The sequence below is a fragment of the Pseudophryne corroboree genome, chromosome 6 (genome assembly GCF_028390025.1).
Source record: "Pseudophryne corroboree isolate aPseCor3 chromosome 6, aPseCor3.hap2, whole genome shotgun sequence".
Classification (NCBI taxonomy): domain Eukaryota; kingdom Metazoa; phylum Chordata; class Amphibia; order Anura; family Myobatrachidae; genus Pseudophryne; species Pseudophryne corroboree.
Window position 1 is genome coordinate 93,438,968 of NC_086449.1, and position 23,292 is coordinate 93,462,259.

Here is a 23,292-nt window from a genome sequence, read left to right on the forward strand (position 1 = left end):
TCTCATATTGCAATGCCATGCTCCCAAAATAGACATCAATAAAAATGCCCTGTGTGAGGCTTGAACTCACAACCTTCAGATTATGAGACTGACGCGCTACCAACTGCGCTAACAAGGCAACTGTAGGCTTATTTTTGGATTAGAAAAGGTGAGGCATTTTGGATTAACAAATTTCCTATATCAGTAAAAATGTTTTCCTTCTATGAAACTTTGAAGGAGATTTATTTCAGCTTCCCATATGGTCTAGCGGTAAGGATTCCTGGTTTTCACCCAGGCGGCCCAGGTTCGACTACCGGTATGGGAATGGAATCTTATTGTTGTTTCTAAACAGATTCAAAAGCAGAGGAACAAAAACTAATAGTTATAGCCAGATGTTTCCTTGTGTCTGATGTGGTTCCAATTGCAGACGTGATCCACTGCTACTAATTGTGGCAAGGTTTTGGGCAACTGCTGTGCCATTATCATTGGCCTTATCACAGGTAAAATTTCCAGGTATTATGAAACTGTGAGAAATGGGCTCTCTGAGGACAAAAATCACAAAGAATAGAACAATGCATTATGCTCCCCTTTTCCATCATTGATTCCAGCTGCATGAAAAATAAAATAAAAAAATGTTACAAATGTGTCAAGTGATCTGAAAACTCTTTTTCCATTAGTTATGGTCTAAAATCCTTTGGCGTTAAAACAAATTTACAGATGTTAAGTCCTGTTATAAAGAGAAAATTCCTTCAATCCGGACAGGTGTTCTGGCAACTTTACAAGAAACAGAGTTTTAACTCTCAAGTTACAATGCACTGTTCTGAGGACAACAGGCATGACAAATAGAATGAAAAATGCATTATGCTTTTTTTCCCCTAAATGGGTACATCTTGGATGAGTTATTTGACATCTTTTCTTTTATTGCTGGTCTGAAAACTTTTATAGGTCAGGTGAATTATTAAAGCTTATCTGCAATTATAAACAGATGACACAACTCTTTCTGAAAGGTAACATTTTGATGCAATCAGTCTAGTTTGTTAGAAACAGGACTGCATCTCTCATATTGCAATGCCATGCTCCCAAAATAGACATCAATAAAAATGCCCTGTGTGAGGCTTGAACTCACGACCTTCAGATTATGAGACTGACGCACTACCAACTGCGCTAACAAGGCAACTGTAGGCTTATTTTTGGATTAGAAAAGGTGAGGCATTTTGGATTAACAAATTTCCTATATCAGTAAAAATGTTTTCCTTGTATGAAACTTTGAAGGAGATTTATTTCAGCTTCCCATATGGTCTAGCGGTAAGGATTCCTGGTTTTTACCCAGGTGGCCCGGGTTCGACTCCCGGTATGGGAATGGAACCTTATTGTTGTTTCTAAACAGATTCAAAAGCAGAGGAACAAAAACTAATAGTTGTAGCCAGATGTTTCCTTGTGTCTGATGTGATTCCAATTGCAGACGTGATCCACTGCTACTAATTGTGACAAGGTTTTGGGCAACTGCTGTGCCGTTATCATTGGCCTTATCACAGGTAAAATTTCCAGGTATTATGAAACTGTGAGAAATGGGCTCTCTGAGGACAAAAATCACAAAGAATAGAACAATGCATTATGCTCCCCTTTTCCATCATTGATTCCAGCTGCATGAAAAATAAAATAAAAAAATGTTACAAATGTGTCAAGTGATCTGAAAACACCTTTTCCATTAGTTATGGTCAAAAATCCTTTGGCGTTAAAACAAATTTACAGATGTTAAGTCCTGTTATAAAGAGAAAAGTCCTTCAATCCGGATAGGTGTTCTGGCAACTTTACAAGAAACAGAGTTTTAACTCTCAAGTTACAATGCACTGTTCTGAGGACAACAGTCATGACAAATAGAATGAAAAATGCTTTATGCTTTTTTTCCCCTAAATGGGTACATCTTGGATGAGTTATTTGACATCTTTTCTTTTATTGCTGGTCTGAAATCTTTTATAGGTCAGGTGAATTATTAAAGTTTATCTGCAATTATAAACAGGTGACACAACTCTTTCTGAAAGGTAACATTTTGATGCTATCAGTCTAGTTTGTTAGAAACAGGACTGCATCTCTCATATTGTAATACCATGCTCCCAAAACAGACATCAATAAAAATGCCCTGTGTGAGGCTTGAACTCACGACCTTCAGATTATGAGACTGACGCGCTACCAACTGCGCTAACAAGGCAACTGTAGCCTTAGATTTGGATTAGAAAAGGTGAGGCATTTTGGTTTAACAAATTTCCGATATCAGTAAAAATGTTTTCCTTGTATGAAACTTTGAAGGAGATTTATTTCAGCTTCCCATATGGTCTAGTGGTAAGGATTCCTGGTTTTCACCCAGGTGGCCCGGGTTCGACTCCCGGTATGGGAATGGAACCTTATTGTTGTTTCTAAACAGATTCAAAAGCAGAGGAACAAAAACTAATAGTTGTAGCCAGATGTTTCCTTGTGTCTGATGTGATTCCAATTGCAGACGTGATCCACTGCTACTAATTGTGACAAGGTTTTGGGCAACTGCTGTGCCATTATCATTGTCCTTATCACAGGTAAAATTTCCAGGTATTATGAAACTGTGAGAAATGGGCTCTCTGAGGACAAAAATCACAAAGAATAGAACAATGCATTATGCTCCCCTTTTCCATCATTGATTCCAGCTGCATGAAAAATAAAATAAAAAAATGTTACAAATGTGTCAAGTGATCTGAAAACACCTTTTCCATTAGTTATGGTCAAAAATCCTTTGGCGTTAAAACAAATTTACAGATGTTAAGTCCTGTTATAAAGAGAAAAGTCCTTCAATCCGGATAGGTGTTCTGGCAACTTTACAAGAAACAGAGTTTTAACTCTCAAGTTACAATGCACTGTTCTGAGGACAACAGTCATGACAAATAGAATGAAAAATGCTTTATGCTTTTTTTCCCCTAAATGGGTACATCTTGGATGAGTTATTTGACATCTTTTCTTTTATTGCTGGTCTGAAATCTTTTATAGGTCAGGTGAATTATTAAAGCTTATCTGCAATTATAAACAGATGACACAACTCTTTCTGAAAGGTAACATTTTGATGCTATCAGTCTAGTTTGTTAGAAACAGGACTGCATCTCTCATATTGTAATACCATGCTCCCAAAACAGACATCAATAAAAATGCCCTGTGTGAGGCTTGAACTCACGACCTTCAGATTATGAGACTGACGCGCTACCAACTGCGCTAACAAGGCAACTGTAGCCTTAGATTTGGATTAGAAAAGGTGAGGCATTTTGGTTTAACAAATTTCCGATATCAGTAAAAATGTTTTCCTTGTATGAAACTTTGAAGAAGATTTATTTCAGCTTCCCATATGGTCTAGCGGTAAGGATTCCTGGTTTTCACCCAGGTGGTCCGGGTTCGATTCCCGGTATGGGAATGGAACCTTATTGTTGTTTCTAAACAGATTCAAAAGCAGAGGAACAAAAACTAATAGTTGTAGCCAGATGTTTCCTTGTGTCTGATGTGATTCCAATTGCAGACGTGATCCACTGCTACTAATTGTGACAAGGTTTTGGGCAACTGCTGTGCCATTATCATTGGCCTTATCACAGGTAAAAATTTCCAGGTATTATGTAAAATTGAGAAATGGGCTCTCTGAGGACAAAAATCACAAAGAATAGAACAATGCATTATGCTCCCCTTTTCCATCATTGATTCCAGCTGCATGAAAAATAAAATAAAAAAATGTTACAAATGTGTCAAGTGATCTGAAAACTCTTTTTCCATTAGTTATGGTCTAAAATCCTTTGGCGTTAAAACAAATTTACAGATGTTAAGTCCTGTTATAAAGAGAAAATTCCTTCAATCCGGACAGGTGTTCTGGCAACTTTACAAGAAACAGAGTTTTAACTCTCAAGTTACAATGCACTGTTCTGAGGACAACAGGCATGACAAATAGAATGAAAAATGCTTTATGCTTTTTTTCCCCTAAATGGGTACATCTTGGATGAGTTATTTGACATCTTTTCTTTTATTGCTGGTCTGAAAACTTTTATAGGTCAGGTGAATTATTAAAGCTTATCTGCAATTATAAACAGATGACACAACTCTTTCTGAAAGGTAACATTTTGATGCAATCAGTCTAGTTTGTTAGAAACAGGACTGCATCTCTCATATTGCAATGCCATGCTCCCAAAATAGACATCAATAAAAATGCCCTGTGTGAGGCTTGAACTCACGACCTTCAGATTATGAGACTGACGCGCTACCAACTGCGCTAACAAGGCAACTGTAGGCTTATTTTTGGATTAGAAAAGGTGAGGCATTTTGGATTAACAAATTTCCTATATCAGTAAAAATGTTTTCCTTGTATGAAACTTTGAAGGAGATTTATTTCAGCTTCCCATATGGTCTAGTGGTAAGGATTCCTGGTTTTCACCCAGGTGGCCCGGGTTCGACTCCCGGTATGGGAATGGAACCTTATTGTTGTTTCTAAACAGATTCAAAAGCAGAGGAACAAAAACTAATAGTTGTAGCCAGATGTTTCCTTGTGTCTGATGTGATTCCAATTGCAGACGTGATCCACTGCTACTAATTGTGACAAGGTTTTGGGCAACTGCTGTGCCATTATCATTGTCCTTATCACAGGTAAAATTTCCAGGTATTATGAAACTGTGAGAAATGGGCTCTCTGAGGACAAAAATCACAAAGAATAGAACAATGCATTATGCTCCCCTTTTCCATCATTGATTCCAGCTGCATGAAAAATAAAATAAAAAAATGTTACAAATGTGTCAAGTGATCTGAAAACTCTTTTTCCATTAGTTATGGTCTAAAATCCTTTGGCGTTAAAACAAATTTACAGATGTTAAGTCCTGTTATAAAGAGAAAATTCCTTCAATCCGGACAGGTGTTCTGGCAACTTTACAAGAAACAGAGTTTTAACTCTCAAGTTACAATGCACTGTTCTGAGGACAACAGGCATGACAAATAGAATGAAAAATGCTTTATGCTTTTTTTCCCCTAAATGGGTACATCTTGGATGAGTTATTTGACATCTTTTCTTTTATTGCTGGTCTGAAAACTTTTATAGGTCAGGTGAATTATTAAAGCTTATCTGCAATTATAAACAGATGACACAACTCTTTCTGAAAGGTAACATTTTGATGCAATCAGTCTAGTTTGTTAGAAACAGGACTGCATCTCTCATATTGCAATGCCATGCTCCCAAAATAGACATCAATAAAAATGCCCTGTGTGAGGCTTGAACTCACGACCTTCAGATTATGAGACTGACGCGCTACCAACTGCGCTAACAAGGCAACTGTAGGCTTATTTTTGGATTAGAAAAGGTGAGGCATTTTGGATTAACAAATTTCCTATATCAGTAAAAATGTTTTCCTTGTATGAAACTTTGAAGGAGATTTATTTCAGCTTCCCATATGGTCTAGCGGTAAGGATTCCTGGTTTTCACCCAGGCGTCCCGGGTTCGACTCCCGGTATGGGAATGGAATCTTAATGTTGTTTCTAAACAGATTCAAAAGCAGAGGAACAAAAACTAATAGTTGTAGCCAGATGTTTCCTTGTGTCTGATGTGGTTCCAATTGCAGACGTGATCCACTGCTACTAATTGTGGCAAGGTTTTGGGCAACTGCTGTGCCATTATCATTGGCCTTATCACAGGTAAAATTTCCAGGTATTATGAAACTGTGAGAAATGGGCTCTCTGAGGACAAAAATCACAAAGAATAGAACAATGCATTATGCTCCCCTTTTCCATCATTGATTCCAGCTGCATGAAAAATAAAATAAAAAAATGTTACAAATGTGTCAAGTGATCTGAAAACACCTTTTCCATTAGTTATGGTCAAAAATCCTTTGGCGTTAAAACAAATTTACAGATGTTAAGTCCTGTTATAAAGAGAAAAGTCCTTCAATCCGGATAGGTGTTCTGGCAACTTTACAAGAAACAGAGTTTTAACTCTCAAGTTACAATGCACTGTTCTGAGGACAACAGTCATGACAAATAGAATGAAAAATGCTTTATGCTTTTTTTCCCCTAAATGGGTACATCTTGGATGAGTTATTTGACATCTTTTCTTTTATTGCTGGTCTGAAATCTTTTATAGGTCAGGTGAATTATTAAAGCTTATCTGCAATTATAAACAGATGACACAACTCTTTCTGAAAGGTAACATTTTGATGCTATCAGTCTAGTTTGTTAGAAACAGGACTGCATCTCTCATATTGTAATACCATGCTCCCAAAACAGACATCAATAAAAATGCCCTGTGTGAGGCTTGAACTCACGACCTTCAGATTATGAGACTGACGCGCTACCAACTGCGCTAACAAGGCAACTGTAGCCTTAGATTTGGATTAGAAAAGGTGAGGCATTTTGGTTTAACAAATTTCCGATATCAGTAAAAATGTTTTCCTTGTATGAAACTTTGAAGGAGATTTATTTCAGCTTCCCATATGGTCTAGCGGTAAGGATTCCTGGTTTTCACCCAGGTGGTCCGGGTTCGACTCCCGGTATGGGAATGGAACCTTATTGTTGTTTCTAAACAGATTCAAAAGCAGAGGAACAAAAACTAATAGTTGTAGCCAGATGTTTCCTTGTGTCTGATGTGATTCCAATTGCAGACGTGATCCACTGCTACTAATTGTGACAAGGTTTTGGGCAACTGCTGTGCCATTATCATTGGCCTTATCACAGGTAAAAATTTCCAGGTATTATGTAAAATTGAGAAATGGGCTCTCTGAGGACAAAAATCACAAAGAATAGAACAATGCATTATGCTCCCCTTTTCCATCATTGATTCCAGCTGCATGAAAAATAAAATAAAAAAATGTTACAAATGTGTCAAGTGATCTGAAAACCCCTTTTCCATTAGTTATGGTCTAAAATCCTTTGGCGTTAAAACAAATTTACAGATGTTAAGTCATGTTATAAAGAGAAAATTCCTTCAATCCGGACAGGTGTTCTGGCAACTTTACAAGAAACGGAGTTTTAACTCTCAAGTTACAATGCACTGTTCTGAGGACAACAGTCATGACAAATAGAATGAAAAATGCTTTATGCTTTTTTTCCCCTAAATGGGGTAGATCTTGGATGAGTTATTTGACATCTTTTCTTTTATTGCTGGTCTGAAAACTTTTATAGGTCAGGTGAATTATTAAAGCTTATCTGCAATTATAAACAGATGACACAACTCTTTCTGAAAGGTAACATTTTGATGCAATCAGTCTAGTTTGTTAGAAACAGGACTGCATCTCTCATATTGCAATGCCATGCTCCCAAAATAGACATCAATAAAAATGCCCTGTGTGAGGCTTGAACTCACGACCTTCAGATTATGAGACTGACGCGCTACCAACTGCGCTAACAAGGCAACTGTAGGCTTATTTTTGGATTAGAAAAGGTGAGGCATTTTAGTTTAACAAATTTCCGATATCAGTAAAAATGTTTTCCTTGTATGAAACTTTGAAGGAGATTTATTTCAGCTTCCCATATGGTCTAGCGGTAAGGATTCTTGGTTTTCACCCAGACGGCCCGGGTTCGACTCCCGGTATGGGAATAGAATCTTATTGTTGTTTCTAAACAGATTCAAAAGCAGAGGAACAAAAACTAATAGTTGTAGCCAGATGTTTCCTTGTGTCTGATGTGATTCCAATTGCAGACGTGATCCACTGCTTCTTATTGTGACAAGGTTTTGGGCAACTGCTGTGCCATTATCATTGGCCTTATCACAGGTAAAATTTCCAGGTATTATGAAACTGTGAGAAATGGGCTCTCTGAGGACAAAAATTACAAAGAATAGAACAATGCATTATGCTCCCCTTTTCCATCACTGATTCCAGCTGCATGAAAAATAAAATAAAAAAATGTTACAAATGTGTCAAGTGATCTGAAAACACCTTTTCCATTAGTTATGGTCTAAAATCCTTTGGCGTTAAAACAAATTTACAGATGTTAAGTCCTGTTATAAAGAGAAAATTCCTTCAATCCGGATAGGTGTTCTGGCAACTTTACAAGAAACAGAGTTTTAACTCTCAAGTTACAATGCACTGTTCTGAGGACAACAGTCATGACAAATAGAATGAAAAATGCTTTATGCTTTTTTTCCCCTAAATGGGTACATCTTGGATGAGTTATTTGACATCTTTTCTTTTATTGCTGGTCTGAAATCTTTTATAGGTCAGGTGAATTATTAAAGCTTATCTGCAATTATAAACAGATGACACAACTCTTTCTGAAAGGTAACATTTTGATGCTATCAGTCTAGTTTGTTAGAAACAGGACTGCATCTCTCATATTGTAATGCCATGCTCCCAAAACAGACATCAATAAAAATGCCTTGTGTGAGGCTAGAACTCACGAACTTCAGATTATGAGACTTACGCGCTACCAACTGCGCTAACTAGGCAACTGTAGCCTTAGATTTGGATTAGAAAAGGTGAGGCATTTTGGTTTAACAAATTTCCGATATCAGTAAAAATGTTTTCCTTGTATGAAACTTTGAAGGAGATTTATTTCCGCTTCCCATATGGTCTAGCGGTAAGGATTCCTGGTTTTCACCCAGGTGGCCCGGGTTCGACTCCCGGTATGGGAATGGAATCTTATTGTTGTTTCTAAACAGATTCAAAAGCAGAGGAACAAAAACTAATAGTTGTAGCCAGATGTTTCCTTGTGTCTGATGTGATTCCAATTGCAGACGTGATCCACTGCTTCTTATTGTGACAAGGTTTTGGGCAACTGCTGTGCCATTATCATTGGCCTTATCACAGGTAAAATTTCCAGGTATTATGAAACTGTGAGAAATGGGCTCTCTGAGGACAAAAATCACAAAGAATAGAACAATGCATTATGCTCCCCTTTTCCATCATTGATTCCAGCTGCATGAAAAATAAAATAAAAAAATGTTACAAATGTGTCAAGTGATCTGAAAACTCTTTTTCCATTAGTTATGGTCTAAAATCCTTTGGCGTTAAAACAAATTTACAGATGTTAAGTCCTGTTATAAAGAGAAAATTCCTTCAATCCGGACAGGTGTTCTGGCAACTTTACAAGAAACAGAGTTTTAACTCTCAAGTTACAATGCACTGTTCTGAGGACAACAGTCATGACAAATAGAATGAAAAATGCTTTATGCTTTTTTTCCCCTAAATGGGTACATCTTGGATGAGTTATTTGACATCTTTTCTTTTATTGCTGGTCTGAAATCTTTTATAGGTCAGGTGAATTATTAAAGCTTATCTGCAATTATAAACAGATGACACAACTCTTTCTGAAAGGTAACATTTTGATGCAATCAGTCTAGTTTGTTAGAAACAGGACTGCATCTCTCATATTGCAATGCCATGCTCCCAAAATAGACATCAATAAAAATGCCCTGTGTGAGGCTTGAACTCACGACCTTCAGATTATGAGACTGACGCGCTACCAACTGCGCTAACAAGGCAACTGTAGGCTTATTTTTGGATTAGAAAAGGTGAGGCATTTTGGATTAACAAATTTCCTATATCAGTAAAAATGTTTTCCTTGTATGAAACTTTGAAGGAGATTTATTTCAGATTCCCATATGGTCTAGCGGTAAGGATTCCTGGTTTTCACCCAGGCAGCCCAGGTTCGACTACCGGTATGGGAATGGAATCTTATTGTTGTTTCTAAACAGATTCAAAAGCAGAGGAACAAAAACTAATAGTTATAGCCAGATGTTTCCTTGTGTCTGATGTGGTTCCAATTGCAGACGTGATCCACTGCTACTAATTGTGGCAAGGTTTTGGGCAACTGCTGTGCCATTATCATTGGCCTTATCACAGGTAAAATTTCCAGGTATTATGAAACTGTGAGAAATGGGCTCTCTGAGGACAAAAATCACAAAGAATAGAACAATGCATTATGCTCCCCTTTTCCATCATTGATTCCAGCTGCATGAAAAATAAAATAAAAAAATGTTACAAATGTGTCAAGTGATCTGAAAACACCTTTTCCATTAGTTATGGTCAAAAATCCTTTGGCGTTAAAACAAATTTACAGATGTTAAGTCCTGTTATAAAGAGAAAAGTCCTTCAATCCGGATAGGTGTTCTGGCAACTTTACAAGAAACAGAGTTTTAACTCTCAAGTTACAATGCACTGTTCTGAGGACAACAGTCATGACAAATAGAATGAAAAATGCTTTATGCTTTTTTTCCCCTAAATGGGTACATCTTGGATGAGTTATTTGACATCTTTTCTTTTATTGCTGGTCTGAAATCTTTTATAGGTCAGGTGAATTATTAAAGCTTATCTGCAATTATAAACAGATGACACAACTCTTTCTGAAAGGTAACATTTTGATGCTATCAGTCTAGTTTGTTAGAAACAGGACTGCATCTCTCATATTGTAATACCATGCTCCCAAAACAGACATCAATAAAAATGCCCTGTGTGAGGCTTGAACTCACGATCTTCAGATTATGAGACTGACGCGCTACCAACTGCGCTAACAAGGCAACTGTAGCCTTAGATTTGGATTAGAAAAGGTGAGGCATTTTGGTTTAACAAATTTCCGATATCAGTAAAAATGTTTTCCTTGTATGAAACTTTGAAGGAGATTTATTTCAGCTTCCCATATGGTCTAGCGGTAAGGATTCCTGGTTTTCACCCAGGTGGCCCGGGTTCGACTCCCGGTATGGGAATGGAACCTTATTGTTGTTTCTAAACAGATTCAAAAGCAGAGGAACAAAAACTAATAGTTGTAGCCAGATGTTTCCTTGTGTCTGATGTGATTCCAATTGCAGACGTGATCCACTGCTACTAATTGTGACAAGGTTTTGGGCAACTGCTGTGCCATTATCATTGGCCTTATCACAGGTAAAATTTCCAGGTATTATGAAACTGTGAGAAATGGGCTCTCTGAGGACAAAAATCACAAAGAATAGAACAATGCATTATGCTCCCCTTTTCCATCATTGATTCCAGCTGCATGAAAAATAAAATAAAAAAATGTTACAAATGTGTCAAGTGATCTGAAAACTCTTTTTCCATTAGTTATGGTCTAAAATCCTTTGGCGTTAAAACAAATTTACAGATGTTAAGTCCTGTTATAAAGAGAAAATTCCTTCAATCCGGACAGGTGTTCTGGCAACTTTACAAGAAACAGAGTTTTAACTCTCAAGTTACAATGCACTGTTCTGAGGACAACAGGCATGACAAATAGAATGAAAAATGCTTTATGCTTTTTTTCCCCTAAATGGGTACATCTTGGATGAGTTATTTGACATCTTTTCTTTTATTGCTGGTCTGAAAACTTTTATAGGTCAGGTGAATTATTAAAGCTTATCTGCAATTATAAACAGATGACACAACTCTTTCTGAAAGGTAACATTTTGATGCAATCAGTCTAGTTTGTTAGAAACAGGACTGCATCTCTCATATTGCAATGCCATGCTCCCAAAATAGACATCAATAAAAATGCCCTGTGTGAGGCTTGAACTCACGACCTTCAGATTATGAGACTGACGCGCTACCAACTGCGCTAACAAGGCAACTGTAGGCTTATTTTTGGATTAGAAAAGGTGAGGCATTTTGGATTAACAAATTTCCTATATCAGTAAAAATGTTTTCCTTGTATGAAACTTTGAAGGAGATTTATTTCAGCTTCCCATATGGTCTAGTGGTAAGGATTCCTGGTTTTCACCCAGGTGGCCCGGGTTCGACTCCCGGTATGGGAATGGAACCTTATTGTTGTTTCTAAACAGATTCAAAAGCAGAGGAACAAAAACTAATAGTTGTAGCCAGATGTTTCCTTGTGTCTGATGTGATTCCAATTGCAGACGTGATCCACTGCTACTAATTGTGACAAGGTTTTGGGCAACTGCTGTGCCATTATCATTGTCCTTATCACAGGTAAAATTTCCAGGTATTATGAAACTGTGAGAAATGGGCTCTCTGAGGACAAAAATCACAAAGAATAGAACAATGCATTATGCTCCCCTTTTCCATCATTGATTCCAGCTGCATGAAAAATAAAATAAAAAAATGTTACAAATGTGTCAAGTGATCTGAAAACTCTTTTTCCATTAGTTATGGTCTAAAATCCTTTGGCGTTAAAACAAATTTACAGATGTTAAGTCCTGTTATAAAGAGAAAATTCCTTCAATCCGGACAGGTGTTCTGGCAACTTTACAAGAAACAGAGTTTTAACTCTCAAGTTACAATGCACTGTTCTGAGGACAACAGGCATGACAAATAGAATGAAAAATGCTTTATGCTTTTTTTCCCCTAAATGGGTACATCTTGGATGAGTTATTTGACATCTTTTCTTTTATTGCTGGTCTGAAATCTTTTATAGGTCAGGTGAATTATTAAAGCTTATCTGCAATTATAAACAGATGACACAACTCTTTCTGAAAGGTAACATTTTGATGCAATCAGTCTAGTTTGTTAGAAACAGGACTGCATCTCTCATATTGCAATGCCATGCTCCCAAAATAGACATCAATAAAAATGCCCTGTGTGAGGCTTGAACTCACGACCTTCAGATTATGAGACTGACGCGCTACCAACTGCGCTAACAAGGCAACTGTAGGCTTATTTTTGGATTAGAAAAGGTGAGGCATTTTGGATTAACAAATTTCCTATATCAGTAAAAATGTTTTCCTTGTATGAAACTTTGAAGGAGATTTATTTCAGATTCCCATATGGTCTAGCGGTAAGGATTCCTGGTTTTCACCCAGGCAGCCCAGGTTCGACTACCGGTATGGGAATGGAATCTTATTGTTGTTTCTAAACAGATTCAAAAGCAGAGGAACAAAAACTAATAGTTATAGCCAGATGTTTCCTTGTGTCTGATGTGGTTCCAATTGCAGACGTGATCCACTGCTACTAATTGTGGCAAGGTTTTGGGCAACTGCTGTGCCATTATCATTGGCCTTATCACAGGTAAAATTTCCAGGTATTATGAAACTGTGAGAAATGGGCTCTCTGAGGACAAAAATCACAAAGAATAGAACAATGCATTATGCTCCCCTTTTCCATCATTGATTCCAGCTGCATGAAAAATAAAATAAAAAAATGTTACAAATGTGTCAAGTGATCTGAAAACACCTTTTCCATTAGTTATGGTCAAAAATCCTTTGGCGTTAAAACAAATTTACAGATGTTAAGTCCTGTTATAAAGAGAAAAGTCCTTCAATCCGGATAGGTGTTCTGGCAACTTTACAAGAAACAGAGTTTTAACTCTCAAGTTACAATGCACTGTTCTGAGGACAACAGTCATGACAAATAGAATGAAAAATGCTTTATGCTTTTTTTCCCCTAAATGGGTACATCTTGGATGAGTTATTTGACATCTTTTCTTTTATTGCTGGTCTGAAATCTTTTATAGGTCAGGTGAATTATTAAAGCTTATCTGCAATTATAAACAGATGACACAACTCTTTCTGAAAGGTAACATTTTGATGCTATCAGTCTAGTTTGTTAGAAACAGGACTGCATCTCTCATATTGTAATACCATGCTCCCAAAACAGACATCAATAAAAATGCCCTGTGTGAGGCTTGAACTCACGATCTTCAGATTATGAGACTGACGCGCTACCAACTGCGCTAACAAGGCAACTGTAGCCTTAGATTTGGATTAGAAAAGGTGAGGCATTTTGGTTTAACAAATTTCCGATATCAGTAAAAATGTTTTCCTTGTATGAAACTTTGAAGGAGATTTATTTCAGCTTCCCATATGGTCTAGCGGTAAGGATTCCTGGTTTTCACCCAGGTGGCCCGGGTTCGACTCCCGGTATGGGAATGGAACCTTATTGTTGTTTCTAAACAGATTCAAAAGCAGAGGAACAAAAACTAATAGTTGTAGCCAGATGTTTCCTTGTGTCTGATGTGATTCCAATTGCAGACGTGATCCACTGCTACTAATTGTGACAAGGTTTTGGGCAACTGCTGTGCCATTATCATTGGCCTTATCACAGGTAAAATTTCCAGGTATTATGAAACTGTGAGAAATGGGCTCTCTGAGGACAAAAATCACAAAGAATAGAACAATGCATTATGCTCCCCTTTTCCATCATTGATTCCAGCTGCATGAAAAATAAAATAAAAAAATGTTACAAATGTGTCAAGTGATCTGAAAACTCTTTTTCCATTAGTTATGGTCTAAAATCCTTTGGCGTTAAAACAAATTTACAGATGTTAAGTCCTGTTATAAAGAGAAAATTCCTTCAATCCGGACAGGTGTTCTGGCAACTTTACAAGAAACAGAGTTTTAACTCTCAAGTTACAATGCACTGTTCTGAGGACAACAGGCATGACAAATAGAATGAAAAATGCTTTATGCTTTTTTTCCCCTAAATGGGTACATCTTGGATGAGTTATTTGACATCTTTTCTTTTATTGCTGGTCTGAAAACTTTTATAGGTCAGGTGAATTATTAAAGCTTATCTGCAATTATAAACAGATGACACAACTCTTTCTGAAAGGTAACATTTTGATGCAATCAGTCTAGTTTGTTAGAAACAGGACTGCATCTCTCATATTGCAATGCCATGCTCCCAAAATAGACATCAATAAAAATGCCCTGTGTGAGGCTTGAACTCACGACCTTCAGATTATGAGACTGACGCGCTACCAACTGCGCTAACAAGGCAACTGTAGGCTTATTTTTGGATTAGAAAAGGTGAGGCATTTTGGATTAACAAATTTCCTATATCAGTAAAAATGTTTTCCTTGTATGAAACTTTGAAGGAGATTTATTTCAGCTTCCCATATGGTCTAGTGGTAAGGATTCCTGGTTTTCACCCAGGTGGCCCGGGTTCGACTCCCGGTATGGGAATGGAACCTTATTGTTGTTTCTAAACAGATTCAAAAGCAGAGGAACAAAAACTAATAGTTGTAGCCAGATGTTTCCTTGTGTCTGATGTGATTCCAATTGCAGACGTGATCCACTGCTACTAATTGTGACAAGGTTTTGGGCAACTGCTGTGCCATTATCATTGTCCTTATCACAGGTAAAATTTCCAGGTATTATGAAACTGTGAGAAATGGGCTCTCTGAGGACAAAAATCACAAAGAATAGAACAATGCATTATGCTCCCCTTTTCCATCATTGATTCCAGCTGCATGAAAAATAAAATAAAAAAATGTTACAAATGTGTCAAGTGATCTGAAAACTCTTTTTCCATTAGTTATGGTCTAAAATCCTTTGGCGTTAAAACAAATTTACAGATGTTAAGTCCTGTTATAAAGAGAAAATTCCTTCAATCCGGACAGGTGTTCTGGCAACTTTACAAGAAACAGAGTTTTAACTCTCAAGTTACAATGCACTGTTCTGAGGACAACAGGCATGACAAATAGAATGAAAAATGCTTTATGCTTTTTTTCCCCTAAATGGGTACATCTTGGATGAGTTATTTGACATCTTTTCTTTTATTGCTGGTCTGAAAACTTTTATAGGTCAGGTGAATTATTAAAGCTTATCTGCAATTATAAACAGATGACACAACTCTTTCTGAAAGGTAACATTTTGATGCAATCAGTCTAGTTTGTTAGAAACAGGACTGCATCTCTCATATTGCAATGCCATGCTCCCAAAATAGACATCAATAAAAATGCCCTGTGTGAGGCTTGAACTCACGACCTTCAGATTATGAGACTGACGCGCTACCAACTGCGCTAACAAGGCAACTGTAGGCTTATTTTTGGATTAGAAAAGGTGAGGCATTTTGGATTAACAAATTTCCTATATCAGTAAAAATGTTTTCCTTGTATGAAACTTTGAAGGAGATTTATTTCCGCTTCCCATATGGTCTAGCGGTAAGGATTCCTGGTTTTCACCCAGGTGGCCCGGGTTCGACTCCCGGTATGGGAATGGAATCTTATTGTTGTTTCTAAACAGATTCAAAAGCAGAGGAACAAAAACTAATAGTTGTAGCCAGATGTTTCCTTGTGTCTGATGTGATTCCAATTGCAGACGTGATCCACTGCTTCTTATTGTGACAAGGTTTTGGGCAACTGCTGTGCCATTATCATTGGCCTTATCACAGGTAAAATTTCCAGGTATTATGAAACTGTGAGAAATGGGCTCTCTGAGGACAAAAATCACAAAGAATAGAACAATGCATTATGCTCCCCTTTTCCATCATTGATTCCAGCTGCATGAAAAATAAAATAAAAAAATGTTACAAATGTGTCAAGTGATCTGAAAACTCTTTTTCCATTAGTTATGGTCTAAAATCCTTTGGCGTTAAAACAAATTTACAGATGTTAAGTCCTGTTATAAAGAGAAAATTCCTTCAATCCGGACAGGTGTTCTGGCAACTTTACAAGAAACAGAGTTTTAACTCTCAAGTTACAATGCACTGTTCTGAGGACAACAGTCATGACAAATAGAATGAAAAATGCTTTATGCTTTTTTTCCCCTAAATGGGTACATCTTGGATGAGTTATTTGACATCTTTTCTTTTATTGCTGGTCTGAAATCTTTTATAGGTCAGGTGAATTATTAAAGCTTATCTGCAATTATAAACAGATGACACAACTCTTTCTGAAAGGTAACATTTTGATGCAATCAGTCTAGTTTGTTAGAAACAGGACTGCATCTCTCATATTGCAATGCCATGCTCCCAAAATAGACATCAATAAAAATGCCCTGTGTGAGGCTTGAACTCACGACCTTCAGATTATGAGACTGACGCGCTACCAACTGCGCTAACAAGGCAACTGTAGGCTTATTTTTGGATTAGAAAAGGTGAGGCATTTTGGATTAACAAATTTCCTATATCAGTAAAAATGTTTTCCTTGTATGAAACTTTGAAGGAGATTTATTTCAGATTCCCATATGGTCTAGCGGTAAGGATTCCTGGTTTTCACCCAGGCAGCCCAGGTTCGACTACCGGTATGGGAATGGAATCTTATTGTTGTTTCTAAACAGATTCAAAAGCAGAGGAACAAAAACTAATAGTTATAGCCAGATGTTTCCTTGTGTCTGATGTGGTTCCAATTGCAGACGTGATCCACTGCTACTAATTGTGGCAAGGTTTTGGGCAACTGCTGTGCCATTATCATTGGCCTTATCACAGGTAAAATTTCCAGGTATTATGAAACTGTGAGAAATGGGCTCTCTGAGGACAAAAATCACAAAGAATAGAACAATGCATTATGCTCCCCTTTTCCATCATTGATTCCAGCTGCATGAAAAATAAAATAAAAAAATGTTACAAATGTGTCAAGTGATCTGAAAACACCTTTTCCATTAGTTATGGTCAAAAATCCTTTGGCGTTAAAACAAATTTACAGATGTTAAGTCCTGTTATAAAGAGAAAAGTCCTTCAATCCGGATAGGTGTTCTGGCAACTTTACAAGAAACAGAGTTTTAACTCTCAAGTTACAATGCACTGTTCTGAGGACAACAGTCATGACAAATAGAATGAAAAATGCTTTATGCTTTTTTTCCCCTAAATGGGTACATCTTGGATGAGTTATTTGACATCTTTTCTTTTATTGCTGGTCTGAAATCTTTTATAGGTCAGGTGAATTATTAAAGCTTATCTGCAATTATAAACAGATGACACAACTCTTTCTGAAAGGTAACATTTTGATGCTATCAGTCTAGTTTGTTAGAAACAGGACTGCATCTCTCATATTGTAATACCATGCTCCCAAAACAGACATCAATAAAAATGCCCTGTGTGAGGCTTGAACTCACGATCTTCAGATTATGAGACTGACGCGCTACCAACTGCGCTAACAAGGCAACTGTAGCCTTAGATTTGGATTAGAAAAGGTGAGGCATTTTGGTTTAACAAATTTCCGATATCAGTAAAAATGTTTTCCTTGTATGAAACTTTGAAGGAGATTTATTTCAGCTTCCCATATGGTCTAGCGGTAAGGATTCCTGGTTTTCACCCAGGTGGCCCGGGTTCGACTCCCGGTATGGGAATGGAACCTTATTGTTGTTTCTAAACAGATTCAAAAGCAGAGGAACAAAAACTAATAGTTGTAGCCAGATGTTTCCTTGTGTCTGATGTGATTCCAATTGCAGACGTGATCCACTGCTACTAATTGTGACAAGGTTTTGGGCAACTGCTGTGCCATTATCATTGGCCTTATCACAGGTAAAATTTCCAGGTATTATGAAACTGTGAGAAATGGGCTCTCTGAGGACAAAAATCACAAAGAATAGAACAATGCATTATGCTCCCCTTTTCCATCATTGATTCCAGCTGCATGAAAAATAAAATAAAAAAATGTTACAAATGTGTCAAGTGATCTGAAAACTCTTTTTCCATTAGTTATGGTCTAAAATCCTTTGGCGTTAAAACAAATTTACAGATGTTAAATCCTGTTATAAAGAGAAAATTCCTTCAATCCGGACAGGTGTTCTGGCAACTTTACAAGAAACAGAGTTTTAACTCTCAAGTTACAATGCACTGTTCTGAGGACAACAGGCATGACAAATAGAATGAAAAATGCTTTATGCTTTTTTTCCCCTAAATGGGTACATCTTGGATGAGTTATTTGACATCTTTTCTTTTATTGCTGGTCTGAAAACTTTTATAGGTCAGGTGAATTATTAAAGCTTATCTGCAATTATAAACAGATGACACAACTCTTTCTGAAAGGTAACATTTTGATGCAATCAGTCTAGTTTGTTAGAAACAGGACTGCATCTCTCATATTGCAATGCCATGCTCCCAAAATAGACATCAATAAAAATGCCCTGTGTGAGACTTGAACTCACGACCTTCAGATTATGAGACTGACGCGCTACCAACTGCGCTAACAAGGCAACTGTAGGCTTATTTTTGGATTAGAAAAGGTGAGGCATTTTGGATTAACAAATTTCCTATATCAGTAAAAATGTTTTCCTTGTATGAAACTTTGAAGGAGATTTATTTCAGCTTCTCATATGGTCTAGCGGTAAGGATTCCTGGTTTTCACCCAGGCGGCCTGGGTTCGACTCCCGGTATGGGAATAGAATCTTATTGTTGTTTCTAAACAGATTCAAAAGCAGAGGAACAAAAACTAATAGTTGTAGCCAGATGTTTCCTTGTGTCTGATGTGGTTCCAATTGCAGACGTGATCCACTGCTACTAATTGTGGCAAGGTTTTGGGCAACTGCTGTGCCATTATCATTGGCCTTATCACAGGTAAAATTTCCAGGTATTATGAAACTGTGAGAAATGGGCTCTCTGAGGACAAAAATCACAAAGAATAGAACAATGCATTATGCTCCCCTTTTCCATCATTGATTCCAGCTGCATGAAAAATAAAATAAAAAAATGTTACAAATGTGTCAAGTGATCTGAAAACACCTTTTCCATTAGTTATGGTCAAAAATCCTTTGGCGTTAAAACAAATTTACAGATGTTAAGTCCTGTTATAAAGAGAAAAGTCCTTCAATCCGGATAGGTGTTCTGGCAACTTTACAAGAAACAGAGTTTTAACTCTCAAGTTACAATGCACTGTTCTGAGGACAACAGTCATGACAAATAGAATGAAAAATGCTTTATGCTTTTTTTCCCCTAAATGGGTACATCTTGGATGAGTTATTTGACATCTTTTCTTTTATTGCTGGTCTGAAATCTTTTATAGGTCAGGTGAATTATTAAAGATTATCTGCAATTATAAACAGATGACACAACTCTTTCTGAAAGGTAACATTTTGATGCTATCAGTCTAGTTTGTTAGAAACAGGACTGCATCTCTCATATTGTAATACCATGCTCCCAAAACAGACATCAATAAAAATGCCCTGTGTGAGGCTTGAACTCACGACCTTCAGATTATGAGACTGACACGCTACCAACTGCGCTAACAAGGCAACTGTAGCCTTAGATTTGGATTAGAAAAGGTGAGGCATTTTGGTTTAACAAATTTCCGATATCAGTAAAAATGTTTTCCTTGTATGAAACTTTGAAGGAGATTTATTTCAGCTTCCCATATGGTCTAGTGGTAAGGATTCCTGGTTTTCACCCAGGTGGCCCGGGTTAGACTCCCGGTATGGGAATGGAACCTTATTGTTGTTTCTAAACAGATTCAAAAGCAGAGGAACAAAAACTAATAGTTGTAGCCAGATGTTTCCTTGTGTCTGATGTGATTCCAATTGCAGACGTGATCCACTGCTACTAATTGTGACAAGGTTTTGGGCAACTGCTGTGCCATTATCATTGTCCTTATCACAGGTAAAATTTCCAGGTATTATGAAACTGTGAGAAATGGGCTCTCTGAGGACAAAAATCACAAAGAATAGAACAATGCATTATGCTCCCCTTTTCCATCATTGATTCCAGCTGCATGAAAAATAAAATAAAAAAATGTTACAAATGTGTCAAGTGATCTGAAAACTCTTTTTCCATTAGTTATGGTCTAAAATCCTTTGGCGTTAAAACAAATTTACAGATGTTAAGTCCTGTTATAAAGAGAAAATTCCTTCAATCCGGACAGGTGTTCTGGCAACTTTACAAGAAACGGAGTTTTAACTCTCAAGTTACAATGCACTGTTCTGAGGACAACAGTCATGACAAATAGAATGAAAAATGCTTTATGCTTTTTTTCCCCTAAATGGGGTAGATCTTGGATGAGTTATTTGACATCTTTTCTTTTATTGCTGGTCTGAAAACTTTTATAGGTCAGGTGAATTATTAAAGCTTATCTGCAATTATAAACAGATGACACAACTCTTTCTGAAAGGTAACATTTTGATGCAATCAGTCTAGTTTGTTAGAAACAGGACTGCATCTCTCATATTGCAATGCCATGCTCCCAAAATAGACATCAATAAAAATGCCCTGTGTGAGGCTTGAACTCACGACCTTCAGATTATGAGACTGACGCGCTACCAACTGCACTAACAAGGCAACTGTAGGCTTATTTTTGGATTAGAAAAGGTGAGGCATTTTGGATTAACAAATTTCCTATATCAGTAAAAATGTTTTCCTTGTATGAAACTTTGAAGGAGATTTATTTCAGCTTCCCATATGGTCTAGCGGTAAGGATTCCTGGTTTTCACCCAGGCGGCCCGGGTTCGACTCCCGGTATGGGAATAGAATCTTATTGTTGTTTCTAAACAGATTCAAAAGCAGAGGAACAAAAACTAATAGTTGTAGCCAGATGTTTCCTTGTGTCTGATGTGATTCCAATTGCAGACGTGATCCACTGCTACTAATTGTGACAAGGTTTTGGGCAACTGCTGTGCCATTATCATTGTCCTTATCACAGGTAAAATTTCCAGGTATTATGAAACTGTGAGAAATGGGCTCTCTGAGGACAAAAATCACAAAGAATAGAACAATGCATTATGCTCCCCTTTTCCATCATTGATTCCAGCTGCATGAAAAATAAAATAAAAAAATGTTACAAATGTGTCAAGTGATCTGAAAACTCTTTTTCCATTAGTTATGGTCTAAAATCCTTTGGCGTTAAAACAAATTTACAGATGTTAAGTCCTGTTATAAAGAGAAAATTCCTTCAATCCGGACAGGTGTTCTGGCAACTTTACAAGAAACAGAGTTTTAACTCTCAAGTTACAATGCACTGTTCTGAGGACAACAGGCATGACAAATAGAATGAAAAATGCTTTATGCTTTTTTTCCCCTAAATGGGTACATCTTGGATGAGTTATTTGACATCTTTTCTTTTATTGCTGGTCTGAAAACTTTTATAGGTCAGGTGAATTATTAAAGCTTATCTGCAATTATAAACAGATGACACAACTCTTTCTGAAAGGTAACATTTTGATGCAATCAGTCTAGTTTGTTAGAAACAGGACTGCATCTCTCATATTGCAATGCCATGCTCCCAAAATAGACATCAATAAAAATGCCCTGTGTGAGGCTTGAACTCACGACCTTCAGATTATGAGACTGACGCGCTACCAACTGCGCTAACAAGGCAACTGTAGGCTTATTTTTGGATTAGAAAAGGTGAGGCATTTTGGATTAACAAATTTCCTATATCAGTAAAAATGTTTTCCTTGTATGAAACTTTGAAGGAGATTTATTTCAGCTTCCCATATGGTCTAGCGGTAAGGATTCCTGGTTTTCACCCAGGCGGCCTGGGTTTGACTCCCGGTATGGGAATGGAATCTTATTGTTGTTTCTAAACAGATTCAAAAGCAGAGGAACAAAAACTAATAGTTGTAGCCAGATGTTTCCTTGTGTCTGATGTGGTTCCAATTGCAGACGTGATCCACTGCTACTAATTGTGGCAAGGTTTTGGGCAACTGCTGTGCCATTATCATTGGCCTTATCACAGGTAAAATTTCCAGGTATTATGTAAAATTGAGAAATGGGCTCTCTGAGGACAAAAATCACAAAGAATAGAACAATGCATTATGCTCCCATTTTCCATCATTGATTCCAGCTGCATGAAAAATAAAATAAAAAAATGTTACAAATGTGTCAAGTGATCTGAAAACCCCTTTTCCATTAGTTATGGTCTAAAATCCTTTGGCGTTAAAACAAATTTACAGATGTTAAGTCATGTTATAAAGAGAAAATTCCTTCAATCCGGACAGGTGTTCTGGCAACTTTACAAGAAACGGAGTTTTAACTCTCAAGTTACAATGCACTGTTCTGAGGACAACAGTCATGACAAATAGAATGAAAAATGCTTTATGCTTTTTTTCCCCTAAATGGGGTAGATCTTGGATGAGTTATTTGACATCTTTTCTTTTATTGCTGGTCTGAAAACTTTTATAGGTCAGGTGAATTATTAAAGCTTATCTGCAATTATAAACAGATGACACAACTCTTTCTGAAAGGTAACATTTTGATGCAATCAGTCTAGTTTGTTAGAAACAGGACTGCATCTCTCATATTGCAATGCCATGCTCCCAAAATAGACATCAATAAAAATGCCCTGTGTGAGGCTTGAACTCACGACCTTCAGATTATGAGACTGACGCGCTACCAACTGCACTAACAAGGCAACTGTAGGCTTATTTTTGGATTAGAAAAGGTGAGGCATTTTGGATTAACAAATTTCCTATATCAGTAAAAATGTTTTCCTTGTATGAAACTTTGAAGGAGATTTATTTCAGCTTCCCATATGGTCTAGCGGTAAGGATTCCTGGTTTTCACCCAGGCGGCCCGGGTTCGACTCCCGGTATGGGAATGGAATCTTATTGTTGTTTCTAAACAGATTCAAAAGCAGAGGAACAAAAACTAATAGTTGTAGCCAGATGTTTCCTTGTGTCTGATGTGGTTCCAATTGCAGACGTGATCCACTGCTACTAATTGTGGCAAGGTTTTGGGCAACTGCTGTGCCATTATCATTGGCCTTATCACAGGTAAAATTTCCAGGTATTATGAAACTGTGAGAAATGGG

General features: G+C 37.2%; 41 non-coding genes across 41 annotated transcripts; 19 read left to right on the forward strand and 22 right to left on the reverse strand.

Moving 5' to 3' along the window:
- Positions 1 to 45: 45 nt before the first annotated feature.
- TRNAM-CAU (transfer RNA methionine (anticodon CAU)) lies at positions 46 to 118 on the reverse strand. The gene has a single exon. It is a non-coding gene; the product is annotated as a tRNA-Met (tRNA).
- Positions 119 to 1,080: 962 nt separating this feature from the next.
- Positions 1,081 to 1,153, reverse strand: TRNAM-CAU (transfer RNA methionine (anticodon CAU)). Its single transcript has one exon. It is a non-coding gene; the product is annotated as a tRNA-Met (tRNA).
- A 114-nt stretch (positions 1,154 to 1,267) lies between these two features.
- On the forward strand, positions 1,268 to 1,339 carry TRNAK-UUU (transfer RNA lysine (anticodon UUU)). The gene has a single exon. It is a non-coding gene; the product is annotated as a tRNA-Lys (tRNA).
- Positions 1,340 to 2,115: 776 nt separating this feature from the next.
- TRNAM-CAU (transfer RNA methionine (anticodon CAU)) lies at positions 2,116 to 2,188 on the reverse strand. Its single transcript has one exon. It is a non-coding gene; the product is annotated as a tRNA-Met (tRNA).
- A 114-nt stretch (positions 2,189 to 2,302) lies between these two features.
- TRNAE-UUC (transfer RNA glutamic acid (anticodon UUC)) lies at positions 2,303 to 2,374 on the forward strand. Its single transcript has one exon. It is a non-coding gene; the product is annotated as a tRNA-Glu (tRNA).
- A 776-nt stretch (positions 2,375 to 3,150) lies between these two features.
- Positions 3,151 to 3,223, reverse strand: TRNAM-CAU (transfer RNA methionine (anticodon CAU)). The gene has a single exon. It is a non-coding gene; the product is annotated as a tRNA-Met (tRNA).
- Positions 3,224 to 3,337: 114 nt separating this feature from the next.
- On the forward strand, positions 3,338 to 3,409 carry TRNAE-UUC (transfer RNA glutamic acid (anticodon UUC)). The gene has a single exon. It is a non-coding gene; the product is annotated as a tRNA-Glu (tRNA).
- Positions 3,410 to 4,186: 777 nt separating this feature from the next.
- Positions 4,187 to 4,259, reverse strand: TRNAM-CAU (transfer RNA methionine (anticodon CAU)). The gene has a single exon. It is a non-coding gene; the product is annotated as a tRNA-Met (tRNA).
- A 114-nt stretch (positions 4,260 to 4,373) lies between these two features.
- Positions 4,374 to 4,445, forward strand: TRNAE-UUC (transfer RNA glutamic acid (anticodon UUC)). Its single transcript has one exon. It is a non-coding gene; the product is annotated as a tRNA-Glu (tRNA).
- Positions 4,446 to 5,221: 776 nt separating this feature from the next.
- Positions 5,222 to 5,294, reverse strand: TRNAM-CAU (transfer RNA methionine (anticodon CAU)). The gene has a single exon. It is a non-coding gene; the product is annotated as a tRNA-Met (tRNA).
- A 114-nt stretch (positions 5,295 to 5,408) lies between these two features.
- On the forward strand, positions 5,409 to 5,480 carry TRNAE-UUC (transfer RNA glutamic acid (anticodon UUC)). Its single transcript has one exon. It is a non-coding gene; the product is annotated as a tRNA-Glu (tRNA).
- A 776-nt stretch (positions 5,481 to 6,256) lies between these two features.
- Positions 6,257 to 6,329, reverse strand: TRNAM-CAU (transfer RNA methionine (anticodon CAU)). The gene has a single exon. It is a non-coding gene; the product is annotated as a tRNA-Met (tRNA).
- Positions 6,330 to 6,443: 114 nt separating this feature from the next.
- TRNAE-UUC (transfer RNA glutamic acid (anticodon UUC)) lies at positions 6,444 to 6,515 on the forward strand. The gene has a single exon. It is a non-coding gene; the product is annotated as a tRNA-Glu (tRNA).
- Positions 6,516 to 7,293: 778 nt separating this feature from the next.
- Positions 7,294 to 7,366, reverse strand: TRNAM-CAU (transfer RNA methionine (anticodon CAU)). The gene has a single exon. It is a non-coding gene; the product is annotated as a tRNA-Met (tRNA).
- Positions 7,367 to 7,480: 114 nt separating this feature from the next.
- On the forward strand, positions 7,481 to 7,552 carry TRNAE-UUC (transfer RNA glutamic acid (anticodon UUC)). The gene has a single exon. It is a non-coding gene; the product is annotated as a tRNA-Glu (tRNA).
- A 963-nt stretch (positions 7,553 to 8,515) lies between these two features.
- TRNAE-UUC (transfer RNA glutamic acid (anticodon UUC)) lies at positions 8,516 to 8,587 on the forward strand. The gene has a single exon. It is a non-coding gene; the product is annotated as a tRNA-Glu (tRNA).
- A 776-nt stretch (positions 8,588 to 9,363) lies between these two features.
- On the reverse strand, positions 9,364 to 9,436 carry TRNAM-CAU (transfer RNA methionine (anticodon CAU)). Its single transcript has one exon. It is a non-coding gene; the product is annotated as a tRNA-Met (tRNA).
- A 962-nt stretch (positions 9,437 to 10,398) lies between these two features.
- TRNAM-CAU (transfer RNA methionine (anticodon CAU)) lies at positions 10,399 to 10,471 on the reverse strand. Its single transcript has one exon. It is a non-coding gene; the product is annotated as a tRNA-Met (tRNA).
- Positions 10,472 to 10,585: 114 nt separating this feature from the next.
- Positions 10,586 to 10,657, forward strand: TRNAE-UUC (transfer RNA glutamic acid (anticodon UUC)). The gene has a single exon. It is a non-coding gene; the product is annotated as a tRNA-Glu (tRNA).
- Positions 10,658 to 11,433: 776 nt separating this feature from the next.
- On the reverse strand, positions 11,434 to 11,506 carry TRNAM-CAU (transfer RNA methionine (anticodon CAU)). Its single transcript has one exon. It is a non-coding gene; the product is annotated as a tRNA-Met (tRNA).
- Positions 11,507 to 11,620: 114 nt separating this feature from the next.
- TRNAE-UUC (transfer RNA glutamic acid (anticodon UUC)) lies at positions 11,621 to 11,692 on the forward strand. The gene has a single exon. It is a non-coding gene; the product is annotated as a tRNA-Glu (tRNA).
- Positions 11,693 to 12,468: 776 nt separating this feature from the next.
- On the reverse strand, positions 12,469 to 12,541 carry TRNAM-CAU (transfer RNA methionine (anticodon CAU)). Its single transcript has one exon. It is a non-coding gene; the product is annotated as a tRNA-Met (tRNA).
- A 962-nt stretch (positions 12,542 to 13,503) lies between these two features.
- Positions 13,504 to 13,576, reverse strand: TRNAM-CAU (transfer RNA methionine (anticodon CAU)). Its single transcript has one exon. It is a non-coding gene; the product is annotated as a tRNA-Met (tRNA).
- A 114-nt stretch (positions 13,577 to 13,690) lies between these two features.
- TRNAE-UUC (transfer RNA glutamic acid (anticodon UUC)) lies at positions 13,691 to 13,762 on the forward strand. The gene has a single exon. It is a non-coding gene; the product is annotated as a tRNA-Glu (tRNA).
- A 776-nt stretch (positions 13,763 to 14,538) lies between these two features.
- TRNAM-CAU (transfer RNA methionine (anticodon CAU)) lies at positions 14,539 to 14,611 on the reverse strand. Its single transcript has one exon. It is a non-coding gene; the product is annotated as a tRNA-Met (tRNA).
- Positions 14,612 to 14,725: 114 nt separating this feature from the next.
- On the forward strand, positions 14,726 to 14,797 carry TRNAE-UUC (transfer RNA glutamic acid (anticodon UUC)). Its single transcript has one exon. It is a non-coding gene; the product is annotated as a tRNA-Glu (tRNA).
- A 776-nt stretch (positions 14,798 to 15,573) lies between these two features.
- On the reverse strand, positions 15,574 to 15,646 carry TRNAM-CAU (transfer RNA methionine (anticodon CAU)). The gene has a single exon. It is a non-coding gene; the product is annotated as a tRNA-Met (tRNA).
- A 114-nt stretch (positions 15,647 to 15,760) lies between these two features.
- TRNAE-UUC (transfer RNA glutamic acid (anticodon UUC)) lies at positions 15,761 to 15,832 on the forward strand. The gene has a single exon. It is a non-coding gene; the product is annotated as a tRNA-Glu (tRNA).
- A 776-nt stretch (positions 15,833 to 16,608) lies between these two features.
- On the reverse strand, positions 16,609 to 16,681 carry TRNAM-CAU (transfer RNA methionine (anticodon CAU)). Its single transcript has one exon. It is a non-coding gene; the product is annotated as a tRNA-Met (tRNA).
- Positions 16,682 to 17,643: 962 nt separating this feature from the next.
- TRNAM-CAU (transfer RNA methionine (anticodon CAU)) lies at positions 17,644 to 17,716 on the reverse strand. The gene has a single exon. It is a non-coding gene; the product is annotated as a tRNA-Met (tRNA).
- Positions 17,717 to 17,830: 114 nt separating this feature from the next.
- TRNAE-UUC (transfer RNA glutamic acid (anticodon UUC)) lies at positions 17,831 to 17,902 on the forward strand. The gene has a single exon. It is a non-coding gene; the product is annotated as a tRNA-Glu (tRNA).
- A 776-nt stretch (positions 17,903 to 18,678) lies between these two features.
- TRNAM-CAU (transfer RNA methionine (anticodon CAU)) lies at positions 18,679 to 18,751 on the reverse strand. Its single transcript has one exon. It is a non-coding gene; the product is annotated as a tRNA-Met (tRNA).
- Positions 18,752 to 18,865: 114 nt separating this feature from the next.
- On the forward strand, positions 18,866 to 18,937 carry TRNAE-UUC (transfer RNA glutamic acid (anticodon UUC)). The gene has a single exon. It is a non-coding gene; the product is annotated as a tRNA-Glu (tRNA).
- Positions 18,938 to 19,713: 776 nt separating this feature from the next.
- TRNAM-CAU (transfer RNA methionine (anticodon CAU)) lies at positions 19,714 to 19,786 on the reverse strand. The gene has a single exon. It is a non-coding gene; the product is annotated as a tRNA-Met (tRNA).
- Positions 19,787 to 19,900: 114 nt separating this feature from the next.
- On the forward strand, positions 19,901 to 19,972 carry TRNAE-UUC (transfer RNA glutamic acid (anticodon UUC)). The gene has a single exon. It is a non-coding gene; the product is annotated as a tRNA-Glu (tRNA).
- A 777-nt stretch (positions 19,973 to 20,749) lies between these two features.
- On the reverse strand, positions 20,750 to 20,822 carry TRNAM-CAU (transfer RNA methionine (anticodon CAU)). The gene has a single exon. It is a non-coding gene; the product is annotated as a tRNA-Met (tRNA).
- A 114-nt stretch (positions 20,823 to 20,936) lies between these two features.
- On the forward strand, positions 20,937 to 21,008 carry TRNAE-UUC (transfer RNA glutamic acid (anticodon UUC)). The gene has a single exon. It is a non-coding gene; the product is annotated as a tRNA-Glu (tRNA).
- Positions 21,009 to 21,784: 776 nt separating this feature from the next.
- Positions 21,785 to 21,857, reverse strand: TRNAM-CAU (transfer RNA methionine (anticodon CAU)). The gene has a single exon. It is a non-coding gene; the product is annotated as a tRNA-Met (tRNA).
- A 114-nt stretch (positions 21,858 to 21,971) lies between these two features.
- TRNAE-UUC (transfer RNA glutamic acid (anticodon UUC)) lies at positions 21,972 to 22,043 on the forward strand. Its single transcript has one exon. It is a non-coding gene; the product is annotated as a tRNA-Glu (tRNA).
- Positions 22,044 to 22,820: 777 nt separating this feature from the next.
- Positions 22,821 to 22,893, reverse strand: TRNAM-CAU (transfer RNA methionine (anticodon CAU)). The gene has a single exon. It is a non-coding gene; the product is annotated as a tRNA-Met (tRNA).
- Positions 22,894 to 23,007: 114 nt separating this feature from the next.
- TRNAE-UUC (transfer RNA glutamic acid (anticodon UUC)) lies at positions 23,008 to 23,079 on the forward strand. Its single transcript has one exon. It is a non-coding gene; the product is annotated as a tRNA-Glu (tRNA).
- The last annotated feature ends 213 nt before the right edge of the window (positions 23,080 to 23,292 follow it).